At 47.7% G+C, this 13,793-nt stretch overlaps 1 protein-coding gene across 2 annotated transcripts in view; it reads right to left on the bottom strand.

The window, feature by feature from the left end:
* The window catches only part of LOC138567242 (fibulin-2-like), a 1,012,531-nt gene extending 999,004 nt beyond the window's left edge, over positions 1-13,527 (bottom strand). For both annotated transcript variants that reach the window (XM_069645241.1, XM_069645242.1), the window contains exon 1: positions 13,316-13,527. The gene's annotated coding sequence lies outside the window, so the exon portion shown is untranslated. The remainder of the gene's footprint in view (positions 1-13,315) is intronic.
* Positions 13,528-13,793: the final 266 nt, after the last annotated feature.

Below are 13,793 nucleotides of genomic sequence, written 5' to 3'. Positions count from 1 at the left end.
TTTCAACATCTAGCACAGCCATCGTCCCTACAGCACCTATTGTTGACATCACTCTTTCAACATCTAGCACAGCCAGCGTTCCTCCAGCACCGATTGTAGACATCACTCTTTCAACATCTAGCACACCCAGCGTCCCTACAGCAACTATTGTAGACATCACTCTTTCAACATCTAGCACCGCCAGCGTCCCCACAGCATCCATTGTAGACATCACTATTTCAACATCTAGCACAGCCAGCATGCCTACAGAACCTATTGTAGACATCACTCTTTCAGCATCTAGCACAGCCAGCGTTCGTCCAGCACTGATTGTAGGCATCACTCTTTCAACATCTACCACAGCCAGCGTTCCTACAGCACATATGGTAGACATCACTCTTTCAACATCAAGCACAGCCATCGTTCCTACAGCACTTATTGTAGACATCACTCTTTCAACATCTAGCACAGCCAGCGTTCCTCCAGCACAGATTGTAGGCATCACTCTTTCAACATCTAGCGCAGCCATCGTTCCTACAGCACTTATTGTAGACATCACTCTTTCAACATCAAGCACAGCCAGCGTTCCTCTAGCACTCTTTCAACTTCTAGCACAGCTAGCGTCCCTACAGCACCTATTGTAGACATCACTCTTTCAACTTCTAGCACAGCCAGTGTCCCCACAGCACCTATTGTAGACATCACTCTTTAAACATCTAGCACAGTCAGCGTCCCTACAGCACTTATTGTAGACATCACTCTTTCAACGTCTAGCACAGCCAGCGTCCCTAGAGCACCCATTGTAGCCATCACTCTTTCAACATCTAGCACAGCCATCGTCCCTACAGGACCTATTGTTGACATCACTCTTTCAACATCTAGCACAGCCAGCGTTCCTCCAGCATCGATTGTAGACATCAATCTTTCAACATCTAGCACAGCCAGTGTTCACCCAGCACCGATTGTAGGCATCACTCTTTCAACATCTAGCACAGCCAGTATTCCTACAGCACATATTGTAGACATCACTCTTTCAACGTCTAGCAGAGCCAGCGTTCCTACAGCCCCTATTTTAGACATCACTCTTTCAACATCTAGCACAGCCAGCGTTCCTCCAGCACCGATTGTAGACATCACTCTTTCAACATCTAGCACACCCAGAGTCCCTACAGCACCTATTGTAGACATCAGTCTTTCAACATCTAGCACAGCCAGCGTCCCTACAGCACCTATTGTAGACATCACTCTTTCAACATCTAGCACAGCCAGCGTTCCTCCAGCACTGATTGTAGACATCACTCTTTCAACATCTTGCACAGCCAGCGTCCCTACAGCACCTATTCTAGACAACACTCTTTCAACATCTAAGCCAGCGTCCTTAGAGCATCCATTGCAGACATCACTCTTTCAACGTCTAGAACAGCCAGCGTCCCTACAGCAGCTATTGTAGACATCACTCTTTCCACATCTAGCACAGCCAACGGTCCTCCAACACCGATTGTAGACATCACTCTTTCAACTTCTAGCACAGCCAGCGTCCCCACAACACCTATTGTAGACATCATTCTTCCAACATCTAAGCCGGGCATCCTTAGAGCATCCATTGCAGACATCACTATTTCAACATCTAGCACAGCCAGCGTCCCTACAGCACCTATTGTAGACATCACTCTTTCAACATCTAGCACCGCCAGCGTCCCCACAGCACCCATTGTAGACATCACTCCTTCAAATTCTAATACAGCCAGCGTCCCTACAGCACCTATTGTAGACATCACTCTTTCCACATCTAGCACAGCCAACGGTCCTCCAACACCGATTGTAGACATCACTCTTTTAACTTCTAGCACAGCCAGCGTCACTACAGCACCTATTGTAGACATCATTCTTCCAACATCTAAGCCAGCATCCTTAGAGCATCCATTGTAGACATCACTATTTCAACATCTAGCACAGCCAGCGTTCCTGCACAGCACCCATTGTAGAGATCACTCTTTCAAATTCTAGCACAGCCAGCATCCCTCCAGCATCTATTGTAGACATCACTCTTTCAACATCTAAGCCAGCGTCCTTAGAGCATCCATTGCAGACATCACTCTTTCAATGTCTAGCACAGCCAGCATCCCTACAGCACCTATTTTAGACATCACTCTTTCAACTTCTAGCACAGCCAGTGTCCCTACAGCACCTATTGTAGACATCATTCTTTCAACATCTAGCACAGCCAGCGTCCTCACACCAACCATTGTAGACATCACTCTTTCAACGTCTAGCACAGCCAGCGTCACTACAGCGCCTATATTAGACATCACTCTTTCAACATCTAGCACAGCCAGCGTCCTCACAGCACCTATTGTAGACATCACTCTTTCAACTTCTAGCACAGCCAGTGTCCCCACAACACCTATTGTAGACATGACTCTTTCAACATCTAGCACAGCCAGCGTCCTCACAGCACCCATTGCAGACATCACTCTTTCAACATCTAGAACAGCCAGCGTTCCCAAAGCACCCATTGGAGACATCACTCTTTCAACTTCTAGCACAGTCAGCATTCCGCCACCACCGATTGTAGACATCACTCTTTCAACATCTAGCACAGCCAGCGTTCCTCCAGCACCGATTGTAGGCATCACTCTTTCAACATCTAGCACAGCCAGCGTTCCTACAGCACTTATTGTAGACATCACTCTTTCAACATCTAGCACAGCCAGCGTTTCTCCAGTACCGATTGTAGACATCACTCTTTCAACACATAGCACAAAAAGCGTTCCTACAACACCCACCATAAGTATCACTCTTTCAACATCTACCCCATCTAACGCTCCTATACCATAGGCATCGCTCTTTCAACATCTACCACAGCCAGCGACCATCCAGCATCTATTTTAGACATCAATATTTCAACACCTAGCAGTCAATGTTCCTAAAGCACTTTTTTTAGACATCACTCTTTCAACATCTAGCACAGCCAGCGTCCATACAGCACCTATTTTAGACATCACTCTAACATCTAGCAAATTCAGTGGAACTCCAGCACCTATCGTAGACATCACTCTTTCAACATCTAGCACAGCCAGCGTTCCTCCAGCACCGATTATAGGCATCACTCTTTCCATATCTAGCATAGCAGGGGTCCCTCCAGCACCAATTGTAGACATCACTCTTTCCACATCTAGGACAGCCAGCGTCCCTACGCCATCCAACATAATTATCACTCTTTAAACGTTTACGATAGCCAACACTCCCACACCATTCATCATAGGCCAACATAGGTTCAACATCTAGCACAGCCAGCGTCCCCACAGCACCTATTGTAGACATCACTCTTCCAACATCTAAGCCAGCGTCCCCAGAGCACCCATTGTAAACATCACTCTTTCAACTTCTAGCACAGCTAGCGTCCATACAGCGCCTATTTTAAACATCACTCTTTCAACTTCTAGCACAGCCAGTGTCCCCACAGCACCTATTGTAGACATCACTCTTTAAACGTCTAGCACAGCCAGCGTCCCTAGAGCACCCATTGTAGCCATCACTCTTTCAACATCTAGCACAGCCATTGTCCCTACAGCACCTATTGTTGACATCACTCTTTCAACATCTAGCACAGCCAGCGTTCCTCCAGCACCGATTGTAGACATCACTCTTTCAACATCTAGCACACCAAGCGTCCCTACAGCACCTATTGTAGACATCACTATTTCAAATTCTAGCACAGCTGGCGTCCCCACAGCACCTATTGTAGACATCATTCTTCCAACATCTAAGCCAGCATCCTTAGAGCATCCATTGTAGACATCACTATTTCAACATCTAGCACAGCCAACGTCCCTACAGCACCTATTGTAGACATCACTCTTTCAATATCTAGCACCGCTAGCGTCCCCAGAGCACCCATTGTAAACATCACTCTTTCAACTTCTAGCACAGCTAGCGTCCCTACAGCACCTATTTTAAACATCACGCTTTCAACATCTAGCACAGCCGGTGTCCCCACAGCACCTATTGTAGACATCACTCTTTCAACTTCTAGCACAGCCAGTGTCCCCACAGCACCTATTGTAGACATCACACTTTAAACATCTAGCACAGCCAGCGTCCCTAGAGCACCCATTGTAGCCATCACTCTTTCAACATCTAGCACAGCCATCGTCCCTACAGCACCTATTGTTGACATCACTCTTTCAACATCTAGCACAGCCAGCGTTCCTCCAGCACCGATTGTAGACATCACTCTTTCAACATCTAGCACACCCAGCGTCCCTACAGCAACTATTGTAGACATCACTCTTTCAACATCTAGCACCGCCAGCGTCCCCACAGCATCCATTGTAGACATCACTATTTCAACATCTAGCACAGCCAGCATGCCTACAGAACCTATTGTAGACATCACTCTTTCAGCATCTAGCACAGCCAGCGTTCGTCCAGCACTGATTGTAGGCATCACTCTTTCAACATCTACCACAGCCAGCGTTCCTACAGCACATATGGTAGACATCACTCTTTCAACATCAAGCACAGCCATCGTTCCTACAGCACTTATTGTAGACATCACTCTTTCAACATCTAGCACAGCCAGCGTTCCTCCAGCACAGATTGTAGGCATCACTCTTTCAACATCTAGCGCAGCCATCGTTCCTACAGCACTTATTGTAGACATCACTCTTTCAACATCTAGCACAGCCAGCGTTCCTTTAGCACCGATTGTAGACATCACTCTTTCAACACCTAGCACAGCCAGCATTCCTACAACACCCACCATAAGTATCACTCTTTCACCATCTACCCCATCCAATGCTCCTATACCATAGGCATCACTCTTTCAACATCTACCACAGCCAGCAACCATCCAGCACCTATTTTAGACATCACTATTTCAACACCTAGCAAAGTCTGTGTTCCTAAAGCACTTATTTTAGACATCACTCTTTCAACATCTAGCACAGCCAGCATCCATACAGCACCTATTTTAGACATCACTCTTAAGATCTAGCACATCCAGCGTACCTACAGCACCCATTTTAGACATCACCCTTTCAACATCTAGCAAAGCCAGTGTAACTCCAGCACCTATCTTAGACATCATTCTTTCAACATCTAGCACAGCCAGCGTTCCTCCAGCACCGATTGTAGGCATCACTCTTTCCACATCTAGCACAGCCAGCGTCCCTACGCCATCCAACATAATTATCACTCTTAAACATTTACGACAGCCAACACTCCTACACCATTCACCATAGGCCAACATCATAGGTTCAACATCTAGCACAGCCAGCGTCCCCACAGCACCTATTGTAGACATCACTCTTCCAACATCTAAGCCAGCGTCCCCAGAGCACCCATTGTAAACATCACTCTTTCAACTTCTAGCACAGCTAGCGTCCCTACAGCGCCTATTTTAAACATCACGCTTTCAACATCTAGCACAGCCGGTGTCCCCACAGCACCTATTGTAGACATCACTCTTTCAACTTCTAGCACAGCCAGTGTCCCCACAGCACCTATTGTAGACATCACTCTTTAAACATCTAGCACAGCCAGCGTCCATACAGCACTTATTGTAGACATCACTCTTTCAACGTCTAGCACAACCAGCGTCACTAGAGCACCGATTGTAGCCATCACTCTTTCACCATCTAGCACAGCCATCGTCCCTACAGCACCTATTGTTGACATCACTCTTTCAACATCTAGCACAGCCAGCGTTCCTCCAGCACCGATTGTAGACATCACTCTTTCAACATCTAGCACACCCAGCATCCCTACAGCACCTATTGTAGACATCACTCTTTCAACATCTAGCACAGCCGGCGTACCCACAGCACCTATTGTAGACATAATTCTTCCAACATCTAAGCCAGCATCCTTAGAGCATCCATTGTAGACATCACTATTTCAACATCTAGCACAGCCAACGTCCCTACAGCACCTATTGTAGACATCACTCTTTCAACATCTAGCACCGCCAGCGTCCCCACAGCAGCCATTGTAGACATCACTATTTCAACATCTAGCACAGCCAGTGTCCCTACAGCACCTATTGTAGACATCACTCTTTCAGCATCTAGCACAGCCAGCGTTCCTCCAGCACTGATTGTAGGCATCACTCTTTCAACATCTACCACAGCCAGCGTTCCTACAGCACATATGGTAGACATCACTCTTTCAACATCAAGCACAGCCAGCGTTCCTCTAGCACTCTTTCAACTTCTAGCACAGCTAGCGTCCCTACAGCACCTATTGTAGACATCACTCTTTCAACTTTTAGCACAGCCAGTGTCCCCACAGCACCTATTGTAGACATCACTCTTTAAACATCTAGCACAGTCAGCGTCCCTACAGCACTTATTGTAGACATCACTCTTTCAATGTCTAGCACAGCCAGCGTCCCTAGAGCACCCATTGTAGCCATCACTCTTTCAACATCTAGCACAGCCATCGTCCCTACAGGACCTATTCTTGACATCACTCTTTCAACATCTAGTACAGCCAGCGTTCCTCCAGCATCAATTGTAGACATCAATCTTTCAACATCTAGCACAGCCAGTGTTCACCCAGCACCGATTGTAGGCATCACTCTTTCAACATCTAGCACAGCCAGTATTCCTACAGCACATATTGTAGACATCACTCTTTCAACGTCTAGCACAGCCAGCGTTCCTACAGCCCCTATTTTAGACATCACTCTTTCAACATCTAGCACAGCCAGCGTTCCTCCAGCACCGATTGTAGACATCACCCTTTCAACATCTAGCACACCCAGCGTCCCTACAGCACCTATTGTAGACAACAGTCTTTCAACATCTAGCACAGCCAGCGTTCCTCCAGCACTGATTGTAGACATCACTCTTTCAACTTCTAGCACAGCCAGCGTCCCTACAGCACCTATTCTAGACATCATTCTTCCAACATCTAAGCCAGCGTCCTTAGAGCATCCATTGCAGACATCACTATTTCAACATCTAGCACAGCCAGCGTCCCTACAGCACCTATTGTAGACATCACTCTTTCAACATCTAGCACCGCCAGCGTCCCCACAGCACCCACTGTAGAGATCACTCTTTCAAATTCTAGCACAGCCAGCATCCCTCCAGCATCTATTGTAGACATCACTCTTTCAACATCTAGCATAGCAGGCATCCCTAGAGCACCTATTGTAGACATCACTCTTTCAACATCTAGCACAGCCAGCGTCCCCACAACACCCATTGCAGACATCACTCTTTCAAGGTCTAGCACAGCCAGCATCCCTACAGCACCTATTTTAGACATCACTCTTTCAACTTCTAGCACAGCCAGTGTCCCTACAGCACCTATTGTAGACATCATTCTTTCAACATCTAGCACAGCCAGCGTCCTCACACCAACCATTGTAGACATCACTCTTTCAACGTCTAGCACAGCCAGCGTCACTACAGCGCCTATATTAGACATCATTCTTTCAACATCTAGCACAGCCAGCGTCCTCACAGCACCTATTGTAGACATCACTCTTTCAACTTCTAGCACAGCCAGTGTCCCCACAACACCTATTGTAGACATCACTCTTTCAACATCTAGCACAGCCAGCGTCCTCACAGCACCCATTGCAGACATCACTCTTTCAACATCTAGAACAGCCAGCGTTCCCAAAGCACCCATTGGAGACATCACTCTTTCAACTTCTAGCACAGTCAGCATTCCGCCACCACCGATTGTAGACATCACTCTTTCAACATCTAGCACAGCGATCTAGCACAGCCAGTGTCCCTAAAGTACCTATTTTAGACATCAATCTTTCAACATCTAGCACAGCCAGCGTTCCTCCAGCACTGATTATAGGCATCACTCTTTCAACATCTAGCACAGCCAGCATTCCTATAGCACATATTGTAGACATCACTCTTTCAACATCTACCACAGCCAGCGTTCCTCCAGCACCGATTGTATACATCACTCTCTCAACATCTAGCACAGCCAGGGTTCCTACAGCACATATTGTAGACATAACTCTTTCAACATCTAGCACAGCCAGCAATCCACCAGCACCGTTTGTAGACATCAGTCTTTCAACATCTAGCACAGCCAGCGTTCCTCCAGCACCTATTGTAGACATCACTCTTTCAACATCTAGCACAGCCAGCGTCCCTCCAGCACCTATTTTAGACATCACTCATTCGATATCTAGCACAGCCAGCGTCCCTACAGCACCTACTGTAGACATCACTCTTTCAACATCTAACACGGCCAGCGTCCCCACAGCACCTATAGTAGACATCACTCTTCCAACATCTAAGCCGGCATCCTTAGAGCATCCATTGTAGACATCACTCTTTCAACATTTTGCACAGCCAGAGTTCCTCCAGCACCGATTGTAGACATCACTCTTTCAACTTCTAGCACAGCCAGAGTCCCTACAGCACCTATTGTAGACATCAATCTTTCAACATCTAGCACAGCCAGTGTTCATCCAGCACCGATTGTAGGCATCACTCGTTCAACATCTAGCACAGCCAGTATTCCTACAGCACGTATTGTAGACATCACTCTTTCAACGTCTAGCACAGCCAGCGTTCCTACAGCCCCCTTTTTATACATCACTCTTTCAACATCTAGCACAGACAGCGTTCCTCCAGCACCTATTGCAGACATCACTCTTTCAACATCTAGCGCAGCCAGCGTTCCTCCGCACCGATTGTAGGCATCACTCTTTCAACATTAGCACAGCCAGCGTTCCTACACCACCCACCATAAGCATCGCTCTTTCAACATCTACCACATCCAACGCTCCTACACCATAGGCATCACTCTTTCAACATCTACAACAGCCAGCGTCCCTCCAGCACCTATTGTAGACATCACTCTTTCAACATCTAGCACAGCCAGCGTCCCTAGAGCACCTATTGTAGACATCAGTCTTTCAACGTCTAGCACAGCCAGCGTCCCCAGAGCACCCATTGTAGAAATGACTCTTTCAACTTCTAGCACAGCCAGCATCCCTACAGCACCTATTGTAGCCATCACTCTTTCAACATCTAGCACAGCCAGCATCCCTACAGCACCTATTGTTGACATCACTCTTTCGACATCTAGCACAGTCAGCATTCCTCCAGCACCGATTGTAGACTTCACTCTTCCAACATCTAAGCCAGCATCCTTAGAGCATCCATTGTAGAAATCACTCTTTCAGCATCTAGCACAGCCATTGTCCCTATGGCGCCTATTTTGGACATCACTCTTTCAACATCTAGCACAGCCAACGTCCCTACATCGCCTATTTTAGACATCACTCTTTCAACATCTAGCACAGCGAGCATCCCCACAGCACCTATTGTAGACATCACTCTTTCAACTTCTAGCACAGCCAGTGTCCCCACAGCACCCATTGTAGACATCACTCTTTCAACATTTATCACAACCAGCGTTCCTCCAGCACCGATTGTAGACATCACTCTTTCAACATCTAGTACAGCCAGCGTCCCTAGAGCACCTATTGTAGACATCACTCTTTCAACATCTAACACAGCCAGCGTCCCCACAGCACTTATAGTAGACATCACTCTTCCAACATCTAAGCTAGCATCCTTAGAGCATCCATTGTAGACATCACTCTTTCAACATCTAGCACAGCCAGTGTCCCTACAGCGCCTATTTTAGACATCACTCTTTCAACTTCTAGCACAGCCAGCGTCCCTACAGCACCTAGTGTAGTCATCACTCTTTCAACATCTAGCCCAGTCAGTGTCGCCACAGCACCCATTGTAGACATCACTCTTTCAAATTCTAGTACTGCCAGCGTCCCTACAGCACCTATTGAAGACATCAATGTTTAAACATCTAGCACAGCCAGCGTCCCCACAGCACCCATTTTAGACATCACTCTTTCAAATTCTAGTACAGAGAGCGTCCCCACAGCACCTATTGTAGACATCAATCTTTCAACATCTAGCACAGCCAGTGTTCATCCAGCACCGATTGTAGGCATCACTCTTTCAACATCTGGCACAGCCAGCGTCCCCACAGCACCCATTGTAGACATCACTCTTTCAAATTCTAGTACAGAGAGCGTCCCCACAGCACCTATTGTAGACATCAATCTTTCAACATCTAGCACAGCCAGCGTTCCTACACAACCCACCATAAGTATCACTCTTTCAACATCTACCACATCCAACGCTCCTACACCATAAGCATCACTCTTTCAACATCTACCACAGCCAGTGTCCCCAAAGCACCCATTGTAGACATCACTCTTTCAAATTCTAGTACAGAGAGCATCCCCACAGCACCTATTGTAGACATCAATCTTTCAACATCTAGCACAGCCAGTGTTCATCCAGCACCGATTGTAGGCATCACTCTTTCAACATCTAGCACAGCCAGCATTCCTACAGCACATATTGTAGACATCACTCTTTCAACATATAGGACAGCCACCATTCCTCCAGCAGTAGCACCGATTGTAGACCTCACTCTTTCAACATCTAGCACAGCCAGCGTCCCTACAGCACCTATTTTAGACATCACTCTTTCGACATCTAGCACAGCCAGCTTCCCTACACCGTCCACCATAATTTTCACTCTTTAAACATTTACGACAGCCAACACTCCTACACCATAGGCCAACATAGGTTCAAAATCTAGTACATCCAGCGTTCCTACAGCAGATGTTGTAGACAAGACATTACTCTTTCAACATCTAGCACAGCCAGCGTCCCCACAGCACCCATTGTAGACATCACTCTTTCAAATTCTAGTACAGAGAGCGTCCCCATTGCACCTATTGTAGACATCAATCTTTCAACATCTAGCACAGCCAGCGTTCCTACACAACCCACCATAAGTATCACTCTTTCAACATCTACCACATCCAACGCTCCTACACCATAAGCATCACTCTTTCAACATCTAGCAAAGCCAGTGTCCCTACGGCACCTATTATAGACATCACTCTTTCAACATCTACCACAGCCAGTGTCCCCAAAGCACCCATTGTAGACATCACTCTTTCAAATTCTAGTACAGAGAGCATCCCCACAGCACCTATTGTAGACATCAATCTTTCAACATCTAGCACAGCCAGTGTTCATCCAGCACCGATTGTAGGCATCACTCTTTCAACATCTAGCACAGCCAGCATTCCTACAGCACATATTGTAGACATCACTCTTTCAACATATAGGACAGCCACCATTCCTCCAGCAGTAGCACCGATTGTAGACCTCACTCTTTCAACATCTAGCACAGCCAGCGTCCCTACAGCACCTATTTTAGACATCACTCTTTCGACATCTAGCACAGCCAGCTTCCCTACACCGTCCACCATAATTTTCACTCTTTAAACATTTACGACAGCCAACACTCCTACACCATAGGCCAACATAGGTTCAAAATCTAGTACATCCAGCGTTCCTACAGCAGATGTTGTAGACAAGACATTACTCTTTCAACATCTAGCACAGCCAGCGTCCCCACAGCACCCATTGTAGACATCACTCTTTCAAATTCTAGTACAGAGAGCGTCCCCACAGCACCTATTGTAGACATCAATCTTTCAACATCTAGCACAGCCAGCGTTCCTACACAACCCACCATAAGTATCACTCTTTCAACATCTACCACATCCAACGCTCCTACACCATAAGCATCACTCTTTCAACATCTAGCAAAGCCAGTGTCCCTACGGCACCTATTATAGACATCACTCTTTCAACATCTACCACAGCCAGTGTCCCCAAAGCACCCATTGTAGACATCACTCTTTCAAATTCTAGTACAGAGAGCATCCCCACAGCACCTATTGTAGACATCAATCTTTCAACATCTGGCACAGCCAGTGTTCATCCAGCACCGATTGTAGGCATCACTCTTTCAACATCTAGCACAGCCAGCATTCCTACAGCACATATTGTAGACATCACTCTTTCAACATATAGGACAGCCACCATTCCTCCAGCAGTAGCACCGATTGTAGACCTCACTCTTTCAACATCTAGCACAGCCAGCGTCCCTACAGCACCTATTTTAGACATCACTCTTTCGACATCTAGCACAGCCAGCTTCCCTACACCGTCCACCATAATTTTCACTCTTTAAACATTTACGACAGCCAACACTCCTACACCATAGGCCAACATAGGTTCAAAATCTAGTACATCCAGCGTTCCTACAGCAGATGTTGTAGACAAGACATTACTCTTTCAACATCTAGCACAGCCAGCGTCCCCACAGCACCCATTGTAGACATCACTCTTTCAAATTCTAGTACAGAGAGCGTCCCCACAGCACCTATTGTAGACATCAATCTTTCAACATCTAGCACAGCCAGCGTCCCTCCAGCACCTATTTTAGACATCACTCTTTCAACATCTAGCACAGCCAGCGTCCCTACAGCACCTATTTTAGGCATCACTCTTTCGACATCTAGCACAGTCAGCGTCCATACACCGTCGACCATAATTTTCCCTCTTTAAACATTTACGACAGCCAACACTCCTACACCATAGGCCAACATAGGTTCAACATCTAGTACATCCAGCGTTCCTACAGCAGATGTTGTAGACAAGACATTACTCTTTCAACATCTAGCACAGCCGGCGTTCCTACGCTGCCCGCCATAAGTATCACTCCATCAACATTTAGCACAGTATGCGCTCCCTCGCCATTGCCATCACTGGTAGAGCTGTTTCTTCAAAATATCCCTGGCTGTGGAGGAGATGCTGCAGCGCTTGCTGTGAGTTGTGTGGTGTAGGGGCACTGGCTGTGGCAGATGGTCCAGAGGGCAATGTAGGGCAGCTCCAGCATGCTGCGGGGCACAGGGTAGAGGGCCTAGAAGGGGGTGCCTGCCACCCCTGAGGCAAGAGGCAGGAGCTTCGGCTCTGGAAGATGGCATAGGAGCGCTAGCTAAAAGGCGCGGGGGTGTAGTGTGTGTGTGTGCAATTGTTGCAATGGCCTCTGCCACCTGGGTATAGCATATGCACATATGCTGTTTCACTCGGCAGCATCACATTTAGGTCTGTTTTTCACTTTGCATTCTGGGACTTGCAGTCCTGTATTTTCCCATTCAGAAATCCAGGACTGCACGACCCAGAATACATCGGCAAAACAGGACTCGATTAGTATCCACCAGTGGAAAGGCGGCCTATTGGCATATATGGATTGGAGTCCCAACCCCGGCAGTGGGTGGTTATAGGAGCCCTGGCTGTGGGGCTTTTTGGAAGTGCGGTACAGGCGAATTGGTCAGATTGGGGTTAGTGCTTGTGGCTGGGGTTACAGGTAGGGTTGGAACAAAAGGCAGTTGTGGTTAGGGAGGGTGCGTTGAATGTCCCCAGATAGTCCTGGCCTCAAGTACCTGCAGGCGCGTCTTCATCGGATCCCTCCTGTGATTGGCCAGCAGCGCAGCAAGGCTCGCGGGAAGGGTCTTGCCCTCTCTGGCTGCTTCTCTAGTGCTCCGGCCCCCCTGCTGGGTTCCCCCGGCCCTCGCTAGACTTCTCCCGCTCCCTCTGTCCTCGCGGCTCTCTCGGCTGGTCCAACGTGGCGGATTCCCTGCAGATGGGGTGCGGCGGCGGCGGCCCCCACCCGAAGCCCCCTCCGTAATCTCTCCAGAGACAGATGTTTGCCTGCGGGCATCCCGTCGCACCTCCCGCTTAACCCTGTGCTCCCCATGCTGCACTAGCCACGGAGGCCTCCCATACACCTCCAGAGGACCCCCGGGGCCTGCTCAGAAGCGAAAGGCTCCGGCTGCCCCAGAGACACCCGTCACTCAACAGTCCCACATATCGGAGTGCTTCCCACCTGGCCATTTAGAGCCTTTTAAACCCGCATTCCAG

This window comes from Ambystoma mexicanum, chromosome 2p (assembly GCF_040938575.1).
Source record: "Ambystoma mexicanum isolate Mex_15411 chromosome 2p, UKY_AmexF1_1, whole genome shotgun sequence".
In the NCBI taxonomy this organism is placed as follows: Eukaryota; Metazoa; Chordata; class Amphibia; order Caudata; family Ambystomatidae; genus Ambystoma; species Ambystoma mexicanum.
The sequence above is the reverse complement of the archived record's forward strand: the minus strand, read 5'-3'. Positions and strand labels throughout refer to the sequence as shown.